The sequence below is a fragment of the Lynx rufus genome, unplaced genomic scaffold (assembly GCF_022079265.1).
Source record: "Lynx rufus isolate CCGP_SWC_20201006 ecotype Redwood Valley unplaced genomic scaffold, mLynRuf1.p SCAF_19, whole genome shotgun sequence".
NCBI lineage: Eukaryota > Metazoa > Chordata > Mammalia > Carnivora > Felidae > Lynx > Lynx rufus.
The window spans coordinates 5,415,819-5,429,217 of record NW_025814833.1 but is presented as its reverse complement, the minus strand read 5'-3'; the positions used below and the strand labels follow the sequence as shown (position 1 = coordinate 5,429,217).

Here is a 13,399-nt window from a genome sequence, read left to right as displayed (position 1 = left end):
GAGAAAGATACAGCATGCTAAAAGTAAACAAAAGAAAGTCAGAGTAGCTTTATTAATATCAGACAAAGCAGACTTCAGAGCAAGGAAAATTATTAGAGATAACGAAGGGCATTACATAATGATAAAAGTTCAACTCTCCAGGAAGAGATAGCAATCCTTAATGTGTGTGCAACTAACAACAGTGTCTAAATATGTAAGGCAAAAACTGAGAGAACTTCAAGGAGAAATCGATGAATCCACTAGTATAGCTGGACCACCAACTACTTGGCCCCTCTGGCCAAAGTTATCCATGACAACTTTAGCATCATGGAGGGACTCATGACCACAGTCTATGCTATCACTACCACCCAAAAGGTTGTGGATGGCCACTCTGGAAAGCTGTGGTGTGATGGCTGATGGGCTGCCCACAACATTATCCCTGCTTGTACTGGTACTGTCAAGGCTGTGAGCAAGGTTATTTCTGAGCTGAATCAGAAACTTACTGGTATGGCCTTACATGTCCCCATCCCCAGTGTGTCAGTCATAGATCCAACCTGCTGCCTGGAGAAAGCTGCCAAATACAATGACATAAAAAATATGGTGAAGCAGGCACCAGAGGCCCCCCTCGAGGGCATCCTAGGCTACAATGAGGACCAAGTTATCTCCTGTGACTTTAACAGTGACACCCACTCTTACACCTCTGATGCTAGGGCTGGTATTGCTCTCAATGACCTCTTAGTCTAGCTCATTTCCTGGTACTACAGTGAATTTGGCTACAGCAACCAGGTGATGGACCTTATGGTCCACATGGCCTCCAAGGAGTAAGAGCCCCCTGAAATACCAGCCCCAGTGAGAGCATAAGAGGAAGAGAGAATCTCTCAGCTACTGAAGAGTCCTTGCCCCAACTCATCCCTCAACACACTGAGAATCCCCAACCTCAATAAAGTTTCAATCCCAGAACTCCTGTAGAAAGGGAGAAACTTAGGGAGTCCAACTTTGTCATGTACTATCAATAAAGTGCACTGTACCCAGCCAAAAAAAGAAAAAGCATTTGATAAAATCCAACACGATTCATTATAGAAACTCTTAGCAAAGTATGAGTCAAGAGGAACTTCCTTGACATGATAAAGAACATCTACCAACAACCAATAGATGACATCTTCTCTAATGGTAAGAAACTAGATGGTTTTCCCCTAAAATCAGAAACAAAGTCAGGCTGCCCATCTCACCATTCAACATCATTCCTATTCAACATCATACTGAAAGTACTAGATAATGCAATATGGCAAGAAAAGGAATACAGGTCGGGAAGGAAGAAATAAAACTGTCTTTGTACACAGATGATATGATTGTGTTGAAAAACCCAAAGAATCAACCAAAAGGCTCCTGACCAAGAAGCAACTATAGCAAGGTTACAAGGATAAAACACAAAAGGCACAAATTGGAATTTGAAATTAAAAACAATAATGGGGATCCTGGATGGCTCAGTTAGAAGAGCATGCAACTCCTGATCTCAGCGTCATGAGTTCAAGCCCCATGTTGCATGTAGAACTTGCTTAAAAAAACCCCAACAATATCATTGTTGTATATGGTATCATGCACTTTAAAATATGTGAAGATGATATATCCCATGTTAAGTATCCTTAACAAAACAAAACAAAATGCAAAAGAACACAATGAAATGTTTGGAGGTAATGGTTATGCTTTATACCCTGGTTGTGGTGATAAGTATCACAAATATATTTATATGCCCAAACTCATTAGACATACACATTTAATATGTGCAATTTTTTGTAGTAAACCTCATTAAACCTAAAAAAGTGTTTTAAACACAATGCACTTAGCACCAAGAAAATGAAATACTTAGGTATAAATCTAACAAAATATGTGCAAGGTATAAATCTAACAAAATATGTGCAAGATTTATATGAGGAAAGCTATAAAACTCTGATGGAAAAAATCAAAGAATATCTAAATAGAAAGATATTCCATACACAGAGATAGGAAGAAGCAATATTATCAAGATATCAGTTCTCTCCAACTTGATCTATAGATTGGATCTATATATATATAGTCCCAATGAAAATCCCATCAGTTATTTTATGTGTATCAAAAAAACTAATCCTAAAGTTTATATGAAAATGTAAAAGTTAGGGCGCCTGAGTGGCTCAGTTGGTTGGGTTCTGACTCTTGGTTTTGGCTCAGGTCATGATCTCACAAACTGTGAGATAGAGCCCCACATCAGGCTCCATGCTGTCAGCATGGGATTCTCTCTCTCTCTGCCCCTCCCCTGCTTGTGTGTGTGCATGCACATGTGCTCTCTCAAAGAGAACAAAATATTGAAAGAGAACAAAGTCAGAGGGCTGACACTATCTGGCTTCAAGACTTACTATAAAGCTACTTTAATCAAGACAGTGTAATATTGGTGAAAACAATAGACAAATAGATCAATGGAATAAAGAGATCAGAAATAGACCCACACAACTATAGTCAACTGATCTTTGATAAAGGAGCTAAGACAATCAGTGTAAAAAAGATAATCTTTTCAAGAAATAGTGCTGGAACAACTAGACATTCACATGCAAAAGTATTCATGTAGATGCAGACTTTAAGCCTTTCACAAAAATTAACCCCAAATGGATCATAAACCTAAAAGTAAAATGCAAAACTATGGAACTCCTAGAAGATAACAAGAGAAAATCTATGTGGCTTTTGGTTTGTCAATAACTTCATAGAACACAATACCAAAAGCACAATCCATAAAAGAAAAAATTAGTAAGTTAGACTTCATTAAAATGAAAAACTTCTGCTCTACAGTAGTTGCTGTTAACAGATAAGCCACAGACTGGGAGAAAATCTCTGTAAAACATATCAGATAAAGAACAGGTATCCGAAATATATAAAGAACTCTTAAAATTTAACAGCATGAAAAAAATAGAATTTTAAGATGGGCAAAATATCTGATGAGATACCTCACCAAAGAAGATATACAGATGGCAGGAAGCCTATGAAAAGATGCTCAAAGTCATATATCATTAGGGAAATGCAAATTAGAACACTGAGATACCACTACACACCCATTAAAATGACCAAAATCCACAACACTGTCAACAATAAATGCTAGAGAGGATGTGGAGCAATAGGAACTCTCTTTCATTGCTAGTGGGAATGCAAAGTGGTACAGCTGCTTTGGAAGATAGTTTGACAGTTTCTTACAAAACCAGACATAATTTTACCATATTTTCCAGCAACTGTGCTCCTTTGTATTTTACCCAAATTGGTTGAAAACTTATTTCTCTACCAAAACCTGCACACAAGGGTGCCTGGCTGGCTCAGTCTGTAGAGCATGCAACTCTTGATCTCAGGGTTGTAAGTTTGAGTCCCACATTGGATGTAGAGATTATTTTTAAAAAATAAAATCTTAAAAAAAAAACCTGCATACAAGTGTTTATAGATGTATTCACAATTGCCAAAATTGGAAACAATAGGTGAATGAATAAACAAAGCATCCATACAATGGAATGTTATTCATTGATAAAAAGAAATGAAGTATCATGACATGAAAAGACATGGAAGAACCCTAAATGCATACTGCTAACTGAAAGAAGCCAACCTGAAAGGCTATACATTGTGTGATTCCACCTATATGACATTTTGGAAAAGAAAATTATTGAGAGAGTGAAAAAATCAGTGGTTGCCAGGAATTTGGAGGGGATGGGCAGATGAATAGTTGGAGCACAGGAGACTTTCAGGGCAGTGAACTTTCTGTATGATACTATTAATAATTGATATATGTTAATATACATTTATCAAAACCTGTAGAATTTACAACACAGAAACTGAACCTTAATGTCAACTATGGACCTTGCAATCCAAGATGTTAAAGATAAAGGAAACTGCAGGGAAATGAGGAGCATATGGGAACTCTCTACACCTTTGACTAAAACTTTTCCTGTAAACCTAAAATTGCTTAAAAGTTCTATTAATTATAATTTTAAGAAAAGAATGAAGATCTCTTAACATTAGTTCCAGGACATACTGTTAAGTAGATGGAAAAAGCAAAGTGTAAAAGTGTATTGTAAATTATATTTTGTGTAAGAAAGAAGGGTAAATATAAATATAAATATAAAAGAAGGATGTATATATCATATATATATATATGCAAAAGGAAGCATAGAGCGTAGAAAGCAGAAATAATGAGATTTGTACTATGGCTAAGTGGTGGTGCAGGATAGAAAGGATAGGGGATGGAAAAGGAATTGAGGATGGAGGTAATTACACTTTTCTGAGTATTCTTTTCTCTATGGTTCTGACTTTGGGAACCATATCAATGTTTCACATACTAAAAAAAAAAAAAACCTCAAAAAGGATGGGGTGAGGGCACTTGGGTGGTTCAGCCAATTAAGCATCGGACTTGGGCTCAGGTCACGATCTGGTGATCTGTGAGTTCAAGCCCAGCGTTGGGCTCTGTGCTGAAGCTGGGAACCTGGAGCCTGCTTCAGATTCTGTGTCCCCCTCTCTCTGCCCCTCCCCCACTTGTGCTCTGTCTCACTCTGTCTCTCAAAAATAAACATTAAAAAAAAAGGATGGGGAAAAACAGAAAATAAAATGAAAATAGAAACAAATGAACCTAACTTATAACAGAGCTGAAGGAAGGGGCAGAATAAACTCAAATAATGTTTGAACATAGTGTTTTGAATACATGTCCTCAAACTAAAAACAATGACAACAATAGCAACAACAACAAAACCTGAAAACAAATAGTGAATATAAGTTATGGGTTTTTTTTTTTCACAGTGAAATGGGTTAGTAATCGTAAAACTGCTTCCTCTGCATTCTAGGATTGAGCAAATGAGTAATTATATTATGGATAATGGGAGCCAGATATCTCACTGTTGGAAAAAGGAGTTTCAACCGTGAAAAGTAGGAAAGCTAGAATCAGCTCTGTGGTGTTGGACTAGAATTAAAGGTTTCAGTGTGAAGTCTTGGATTTTCACACACACACACATATAATTTATATATACATACATATAATTAATTTATATGTAAAATACATGCATATATATTTCATTTCTTATCACTATATATTATAACATTATAAATTGAAATAAAAAATTTGCATCTTATGTACTTTGTACTTCTATATATATAGTAGCTTGGCCTATATACATACAGAGGACCTGGAAGCAAAGACACCTGCAGTAGCAATGAACACACATAGTAACACAGAACTCCTTGAAGAAATGGCTCATTCCAGAGCAGGGGCTGGGTAATTAAAAAATGATTTTGGAGTATCTTGTAAAGTCAGAAAGCAAGGAAGTGCTCAAATAATAATAAGCACATGGCAAAGGGATATAAGCGTCTGATAAAAGGACTTTCACTAGCCAAATCTAAGATTGTTGAAATATCAAAATACATAATGAGAGTGATAAATTATAACCTGTCAAATAAAATGAGAATACATGAATGCATACTACTATAAGTAAATAAATACATAAAGAGCAAAATATATTTTTTACATTAGAGTGCCAATTAATTAATGTAGAAGGAATTATGCAGTTAAAAATCAAAATTTGGAAGCCAAACTATCATGGTAATAATTGGCCTAAGTAAGAATTTCCTGGGGATACTAAAACAAGTGGGTGAAAGTTTAAGGAGGAGTAGGATATTTACATAATTTCAAAATCTCTCTCTCTAACATATTTGTTACTTACAAATTGAAAAATGGGAAGCTAGGGGCACTTGGGTGGCTCAGCCGGTTAAGCGTCTGACTTCAGCTCAGGTCATGATCTCACAGCTCATGAGTTTGAGCCCCACATTGGGCTTTGTGCTGACAGCTTAGAGCCCGAATCCTGCTTTGGATTCTGTTTCCCTCTTTCTCTGCCCCTCCCCTACACGCATTCTGTGTCTGTCTGTCTGTCTGTCTCCCTCTCTCTCAAAAATAAGTAAACATTAAAAAAATTAAATTGAAAAATGGGAAACTTATAGTGGAGAAACTTGGTAGATTCTACCTTATCCAATAAATCAAAATTAATATCAACAGAAATGGACAAACCAGCATTGTTGACTCCTCACCTTAGAAGGACACAATATTAATTCTGTGGTACTCCTGCCAAAACGTGTAGCCTGAATCTAGTCATGGAAAAACAAATAAACATTATTTTGACAGTATTCTACAAAAATAACTAGCTTAAACTCTTCAAAAGTATCAAGGTCATTAAAGACAAAGAAAGAATAAGGAACTATTCTAGATTAAAGGAGGCTAAAGAGACATCACAAATAAATGTGATGTGTGATCCTGAGTTGGAACCTGGACCAGAAAACAAAAATCTTTTTCTATAAATGACATTATTAGCATAAATGGCAAAATTTGAAAGAGGTTTGTAAATTAGATTACGGAATGAGCCAATGTTAATTTCCTAATTTTTATATTTGCTGTGTGGTAATGTATGAAAATACACACAAATATTTAAGGATAAATAGTCATTATATCTACAGTGTACTTCCAAACAGCTCCAAATATATATTTCTTAAGAAGTTCGTAAAATATCAGCAAAATAAGCCCAGATAAGATAGCAAGAAATAATAATGAATAAAAGCATAAGTTAATGAAATAGACAAAAGCAAACAATAGAGAATGAATGAAGACAAAAGACGATTCTTTGAAAAGACCAATAGAACTAATGAAATTACTGTCAAGATTGAACAAGGAAAAATAAGATAGAAGACAGAAATAAACAATATTAGGAATGAAATGGGGTACCTAATTATAGATATCACAGAAACAAAACAAATATAAAATATATAATAAAATTATGCCAATAAATTGTATCAATCTGTATAAACCATAGATAGATATATCTTACCAAAACTGAACTGGAAAGATTATATGTGTATGTACGTGTGTGTGTGTGTGTGTGTGTGTGTGTATATATATATATATATATATATATTGCATATATATATATATGTTGCAAAAATTGAACTGGAAAGAAAAGAAATAGAAAAACTGAATGGTTTTATAACCTTTAGGTAAATGAGTAATTATTCAAAAATATATATACAAAAATTCTAGTTCCACAAGGTTTATCAGTGAACAATAATTCACATTCAAAGAACAAAGAATTCCAATCTCACATAAACCAGGCAAAGTCAATCTCATTCATGAACCAAGACACAAAAATCATTTTTAAAAATTACCAAATCAAATCTGGAAATGTGTAAAAATAGCATATCATGGAAAAAAGGTATTTATTCAAAGAATTAACAACTTCCTATTTTTATACCAAATACAGTAATACCTCCTTATCTGCAGTTTCACTCTCTGTACTTTCAGTTCTCTGTGGTCAACCACTTTTCAGAAGCATATGTATCGTCAGAAGGTTATTGTTTGCCTAACATTACACCACAATGGCTACAGAATTCATCTCACTTCACCTCATCACATAGGCATTTTATCATCTCACATTGTCACAAGAATAAAGATGAGTCCAGTACAATAAGAAATTTGGAAAAAGACCACACTCATATAACTTTTATTAGAGTCCATTGTTATTAATTATTATTATTAATCTCTTACTGTGCCTGATTTATAAATTCAACTTTATTGTAAGCAAATATGTATAGGAAAAACATAGTATACATAGGATTTGGTACTGTCCACAGTTTCAGGCATCCACTGCTGGTCTTGGAATGTAACCCCCTGAGATAAGGGGGAACTACTGTAATGTATTCACCACATCAAAGATTTAAAAAGAGAAACCAAGTGATCACCTCAATGGATGTAAAGAGAACTTGATAAAATTCAACATCCATTTGTAAGAAAAATTCTTAGAAAATTAAAAGTAGGAGAAAGCTTCTTCACCTGATAAAGGGTACCTGCAAAAAGATGATGCTAGTTCATAAAAAAATGAAGACATCCCCTTTAAAATCATAAACAAGATAAAAACTGCCCAGTATTACCATTTCTATTTGCCATTGAACTGAAGAACCTAGCCTGAATAAATAGGCAAAGAATAATAATAATTAAATAAAATGCATAAGGATTGAAAAAGAAGAAACAAACCTGTCGTTATTCACAGATAATATACTATACCAAGAATATGCAAAAGAAGTTATAGATAGATCATTAAGATAAAGAATATAGCTGAGCAAGGTAGCTGAACACAAAATCTATACAAATTAATTGTATTCCTATAACTGGAAACAAACAATTGAAAAACAACTTTATTTTTAATTTTTATTTTGTTAGTATTCTCTACACCCAATGTGGGGCTCGAACTCACAACTGTGAGATCAAGAGTCATATGCTCAGGGGCGCCTGGGTGGCTCAGTCATTTAAGCATCTGACACCATCTCAGCTTAGGTCTTGATCTCAGGGTCATGAGTTCAAGCCCCATGCTGGGCATGGAGACTATTTAATAAAAAGAGTCGCATGCTCTACTGACTGAGCCACCCAGGCACCCCTGTGTCCATCAACTGATGAAAAATGTTTTTAAATGCTATTTCTAATTTACATAACAAAAGTTTCAAATAGGTGGGATCACATTTCATAAAAGATGTATAAAAGCTTTAAGATGAAAACTACAAAGCATTACTGAGAATAGACATAAATGAATTGAGTTATATGATGTTCATGAATTGGAATTCTCAACGTTGTTAAGATATCAATTCTCCTCAAATTGAACTATGAATACATTTTAATCCAAATAAAACATCCAGGAAGAATTTTTGTGGAAATTGATAAGCTAATTTTAAAATTTGTATAAAAATGCAAAGGTTCTAGTATAACTGAGACAATCTTGAAGAAGAACAAAGTTGGAGGATTTATACTACTAGTTTTCAAGGTTTACAATAAAACTACAATAATTAAGACAGTGGTATTGGTAGGAAGATAGACAAAGATCAATGAAAGAGAATAGAATCCAGAAATAGACTACCTTGATGACTATCTCACACCGTAGAAAAAAAATTATTCAAAAAGGATTGTATTTCTAAATATAAAATGTAACAAAAAAGCTTTAGAAGAACACATAAAGGAATACCTTTGACATTTAGACAAAAATTTCTCTTTTCAAATTTTTTAATGAGACAGAGAGTGTGGGAGAGAGGCAGAGGGGGAGAGAGAAAGAAAGAATCTTAAACAAGCTCCATGCTCAGCACAGAATCTGATGCAGGGCTCAATCCCATGACCCTGGGATCATGACCTGAGCCAAAATCAAGAGTCGGACCCTCAACTGACTAAGCCACCCAAGCACCCCCAAAAAATCTTAAATAGGACACAAAACACACTAATAATTACAGAATTATGAACTTGATTTTCTTGATACCAAAAACTGTCTTGTTTGCCAAAAAGCTATTATTAAAATCAACAAAAAATAAAAACCTTTGTGCATGAAAGGATACCATAAAGAAAGTGAAAAGACAATCCACAGAATTGAAAAAGTTACCAATGGAATGGGAGAAGATATTTGCAAATGATATATTGGATAAAGAGTTAGTATCCAAAATCTATAAAGAACATATCACACTAAACACCCAAAAAACAAATAATCTAGTGAAGAAATGAGCAGAAGACAATAATAGACACCTTTCCAAAGAAGACATCCAGATGGCTAACAGACACATGAAAAGATGCTCAAATCACTCACCACCGGAGAAATACAAATCAAAACCACAATGAGATGCCACCTCACACCAGTAAGAGTGGCTAAAATTAACAACTCAGGAAACAATGGATGTTGGTGAGGATGCAGAGAAAGAGGACCACTTTTGCACTATTGGTGGAAATGCAAACTGGTGCAGCCACTCTGGAGAACAGTATGGAGGTTCCTGAAATAAAAAATAAAAATAGAACTACTGTATGACCCAGAAATTGCGCTACTAGGTATTTATCCAAAGGATACAAAAATCCTGACTCAAAGGGGCACATACACCCAAATGTTTATAGCAGCACTATCAACAATAGCCAAGTTATGGAAAGAGCCCAAATGTCCATCCACTGATGGATGTACATACATACAATGGAATACTACTCAGCAATGAAAAAGAATGAACTCTTGCCATTTGCAACAACACGGATGGAACTAGAAGGTATTATGCTAAGCGAAATAAACCAGTCAGAGAAAGACAAATATTATATGATTTCAGTCCTATGTGGAATTTGAGAAACACAACAGATGAACATAGGGGAAGGGAAAGAAGAATAAGATAAAAACAGATATGGAGACAAACCATAAAAGACTCTTTTTTAAATTTTTTTTAACATTTATTTATTTTTGAGAGACAGAGAGAGATAAGGTATGAACAGGGGAGGGGCAGAGAGAGAAGGAGACACATAATCTGAAGCAGACTCCAGGCTCCGAGCTGTCTGCACAAAGCCTGATGTGGGGCTCGAACTCACAAACCACGGGATCATGACCTAGCAGAAGTTGGAGACTTAACCGAATGAACCACCCAGGTGCCTCATAAGAGACTATTAAATACAGAGAACAAACTGAGGGGTGCTGGAGGGGAGGTGGGTGGGGGGATGGGTTAAGGGTGATGGGCATTAAGGAGGGCACTTCTTGGGATGAGCACTGAATATCACATGTAAGAGATGAATTACTGGTTTCTACTCCTGAAACCAATACTAAAAGAATACATACGAGGGGCGCCTGGGTGACTCAGTTGGTTAAACATCCGACTTCGGCTCAGGTCATGATCTCACGGTCTGTGAGTTCGAGCCCCACGCCGGGCTCTGTGCTGACAGCTCAGAGCCTGGAGCCTGGTTCAGATTCTGGGTCTCCCTCAATCTCTGCCCCTCCCCTGCTCATGCTCTGTCTCTCTCTGTCTCAAAAATAAATAAAGCATTAAAAAATTTTAAAAAGAACACATATGAATGGCCAGTAAGCACATGAAAAGATTCTCAACATCATTAGCTATCAGAGATCTGCAAATCAAAACCACAAGATACCATTTCACACCCAGGAGGATGGCTATCATCAAAAAAAATACTGGACAATAACAAGTGCTAGTGAGGATATAGAGAAACTGGAACACACATGTACTGTTAACAGAGATGTAAAATGAGGCAGCCATTTAGAAAATGGTGTGGCAATTCCTCAAACAGTCGAACATAGAGTTAAATTATGACCCAGCAATTTCACTTCTAGATAGATTCCCAAGAAAAACTAGAACATATATCCATGCAAAATCATGTACTGTGGGTGTTCATAACAGTGTTCTTCATAATAGTAAAAACATAAAAACACCCTAAATGTTCATCAACAGATGAATGTATAACAAAAGTGGTATATCAATATAAGGGAATTTATTCAATCATAATAAGGAATGAAGTACTGATACCTACTATATGGATGGCACTTGAAAACATTATTCTATGTGAAAGGAGCCAGTCACAAAAGACCACAAATTATAGGATTCCATTTATATGAAATTTCCAGAATAGGAAAACTTGTAGAGACAGAAGGCAGATTAGTTGTCAGAGGCTGGGGGTACTGGGCTACAGTGAAAAGTGACTGCTAATGAGTAAGAGGTTTCTTTCTGGGGTGATGTCCTAAAATGTGTTGTGTTAATGGTTGCACAATTCCAAAAGCTATTGAATTGTATACTTTAAATGAGTAAACTGTGTGGTCTGTTAATTATATCTCAGTAATGCTATTTAAAAATATAGCTTTAGGGGCACCTGGGTGGCTCAGTGAGCTAAGCATCCAACTCCTGGTTTTGGCTCAGATCATGATCTCATGGTTCGTGAAATCAAGCCCCAGGTTGCTACTAGCACGGAGTCTGCTTGGGATTCTCTCTCTCTCTCTCTCTCTCTCTCTCTCTCTCTCTCTCTGCCCCTCCCTTTCTTGCACTCTCCCCCTCTCTCAAAATAAATAAACTTTAAAAACTATATAGCTTTAATAAAATTAAAAAGCAAGCTAGAGGATGGCAAAAGATATTTGCAATGCATAAATATGACAAATGACTCATGCAGAATGTATATTTTTTAAACCCTATAAATTAATAAGAGGAAGAAAACAATAAAAACATGGCAACAAATTTGAAGAGACACTTTACAAAAAAGGATACACAAATGAAAATTAGCATGTGAACAGGTGCTCATCAGTAGTCCTCAGTGAAATACAAATTAATGCCACAGTGAAATACCACCCACCAGACTGGCTCGTAAATATTGATAATTCTAATTGTTAGCAAAGATGTGGAAGAACTAGAACTCTCAGGGCACCTGGGTGGCTCAGTTGGTTAAATGTCCAACTTCCACTCAAATCAAGATTTCGGTTTGTGGGTTGGAACCCAGCATAAAGCTCTGTGCTGACAATGTGGAGCCTGCTTTGGATCCTCTGTCTCCCTCTCTCTCTGCCCCTCCCCTGCCACCTCTCTCAAAAATAAACATTAAAAAAATAAATGGAATTCTCATTCACTCCTTCTGGAAATGCACAACTATATAACCACTTTGGAAAACAGTATTTACCAAAGCTAATCATATGCTTACTCTATAATCCATGACTTGGCAATTTCACTTCTGGGCATAAATCCCAGTGTCATGAATCCATATATATCCACAAAAAGACATGTACAAAATTGCCTATAACAGCTTTATTTATAATAGCCCAAACTGAAACCAACCCAAATACTCATCATCGAAAAAATTGCCAAAAAATTGTGGCATATTCATACAATGCAATACTACTGAATAACAACAACAGAAGGACACACTAATGGTATCAAAACAGTGTGAATGACTCTCAGACATATAACTTTAAACAAAAGAAGCCAGATTCCAAAAGATCACATACTGTATGAATGCATTCATACGAACAACAGTCAAAAAACAGTCAAAACTATTAATGATAGATATCAGTATACTAGTTTCCTCTAAGGGGATTATAGATAGGGAAAGCTCATACAGGAGTCTTACAGGGTGCTGAAAAAAAAAACAACTTTATTTTGGTCAGGGTGATGCGTATGTGAGTGTATACATAAATTTCTAAAAAGCAATAGATGTATAATAACTATTAGTGCACTTTATGTACTTTACTGTATATTATCTCTCAGTATAAAACATCATCAATAACAAACATGATTCAAGTAGAAGAAGGCAGACATAAAAGAATACACACTTTTGACTTCATATGTATGAAGCTCAAAAACAGGCAAAATTAAGCAATGCATTTTTCAAGATACATATTTAAGTGTTAAAATTTTAAAGAAAACAAGGAATGATTAGCACAAAATTCAGATGTTCACCTCTTGAAAAATGGGAGTGAAATATGATGACAGAGGGTCATGTATTGTGCTTTTGGGGTGTAGTAATATTTTATTTCTTAGACTGAGCGGTATGTATATGGATGTTGATTCCATCAACCACCTTTTCCATCAACTGTACACATAATTTTCCATATACTCTTCTGCA

At 35.5% G+C, this 13,399-nt stretch overlaps 1 pseudogene; it reads left to right on the top strand.

The window, feature by feature from the left end:
• Positions 1 to 234: 234 nt before the first annotated feature.
• LOC124514038 (glyceraldehyde-3-phosphate dehydrogenase-like) lies at positions 235 to 804 on the top strand (annotated as a pseudogene).
• The last annotated feature ends 12,595 nt before the right edge of the window (positions 805 to 13,399 follow it).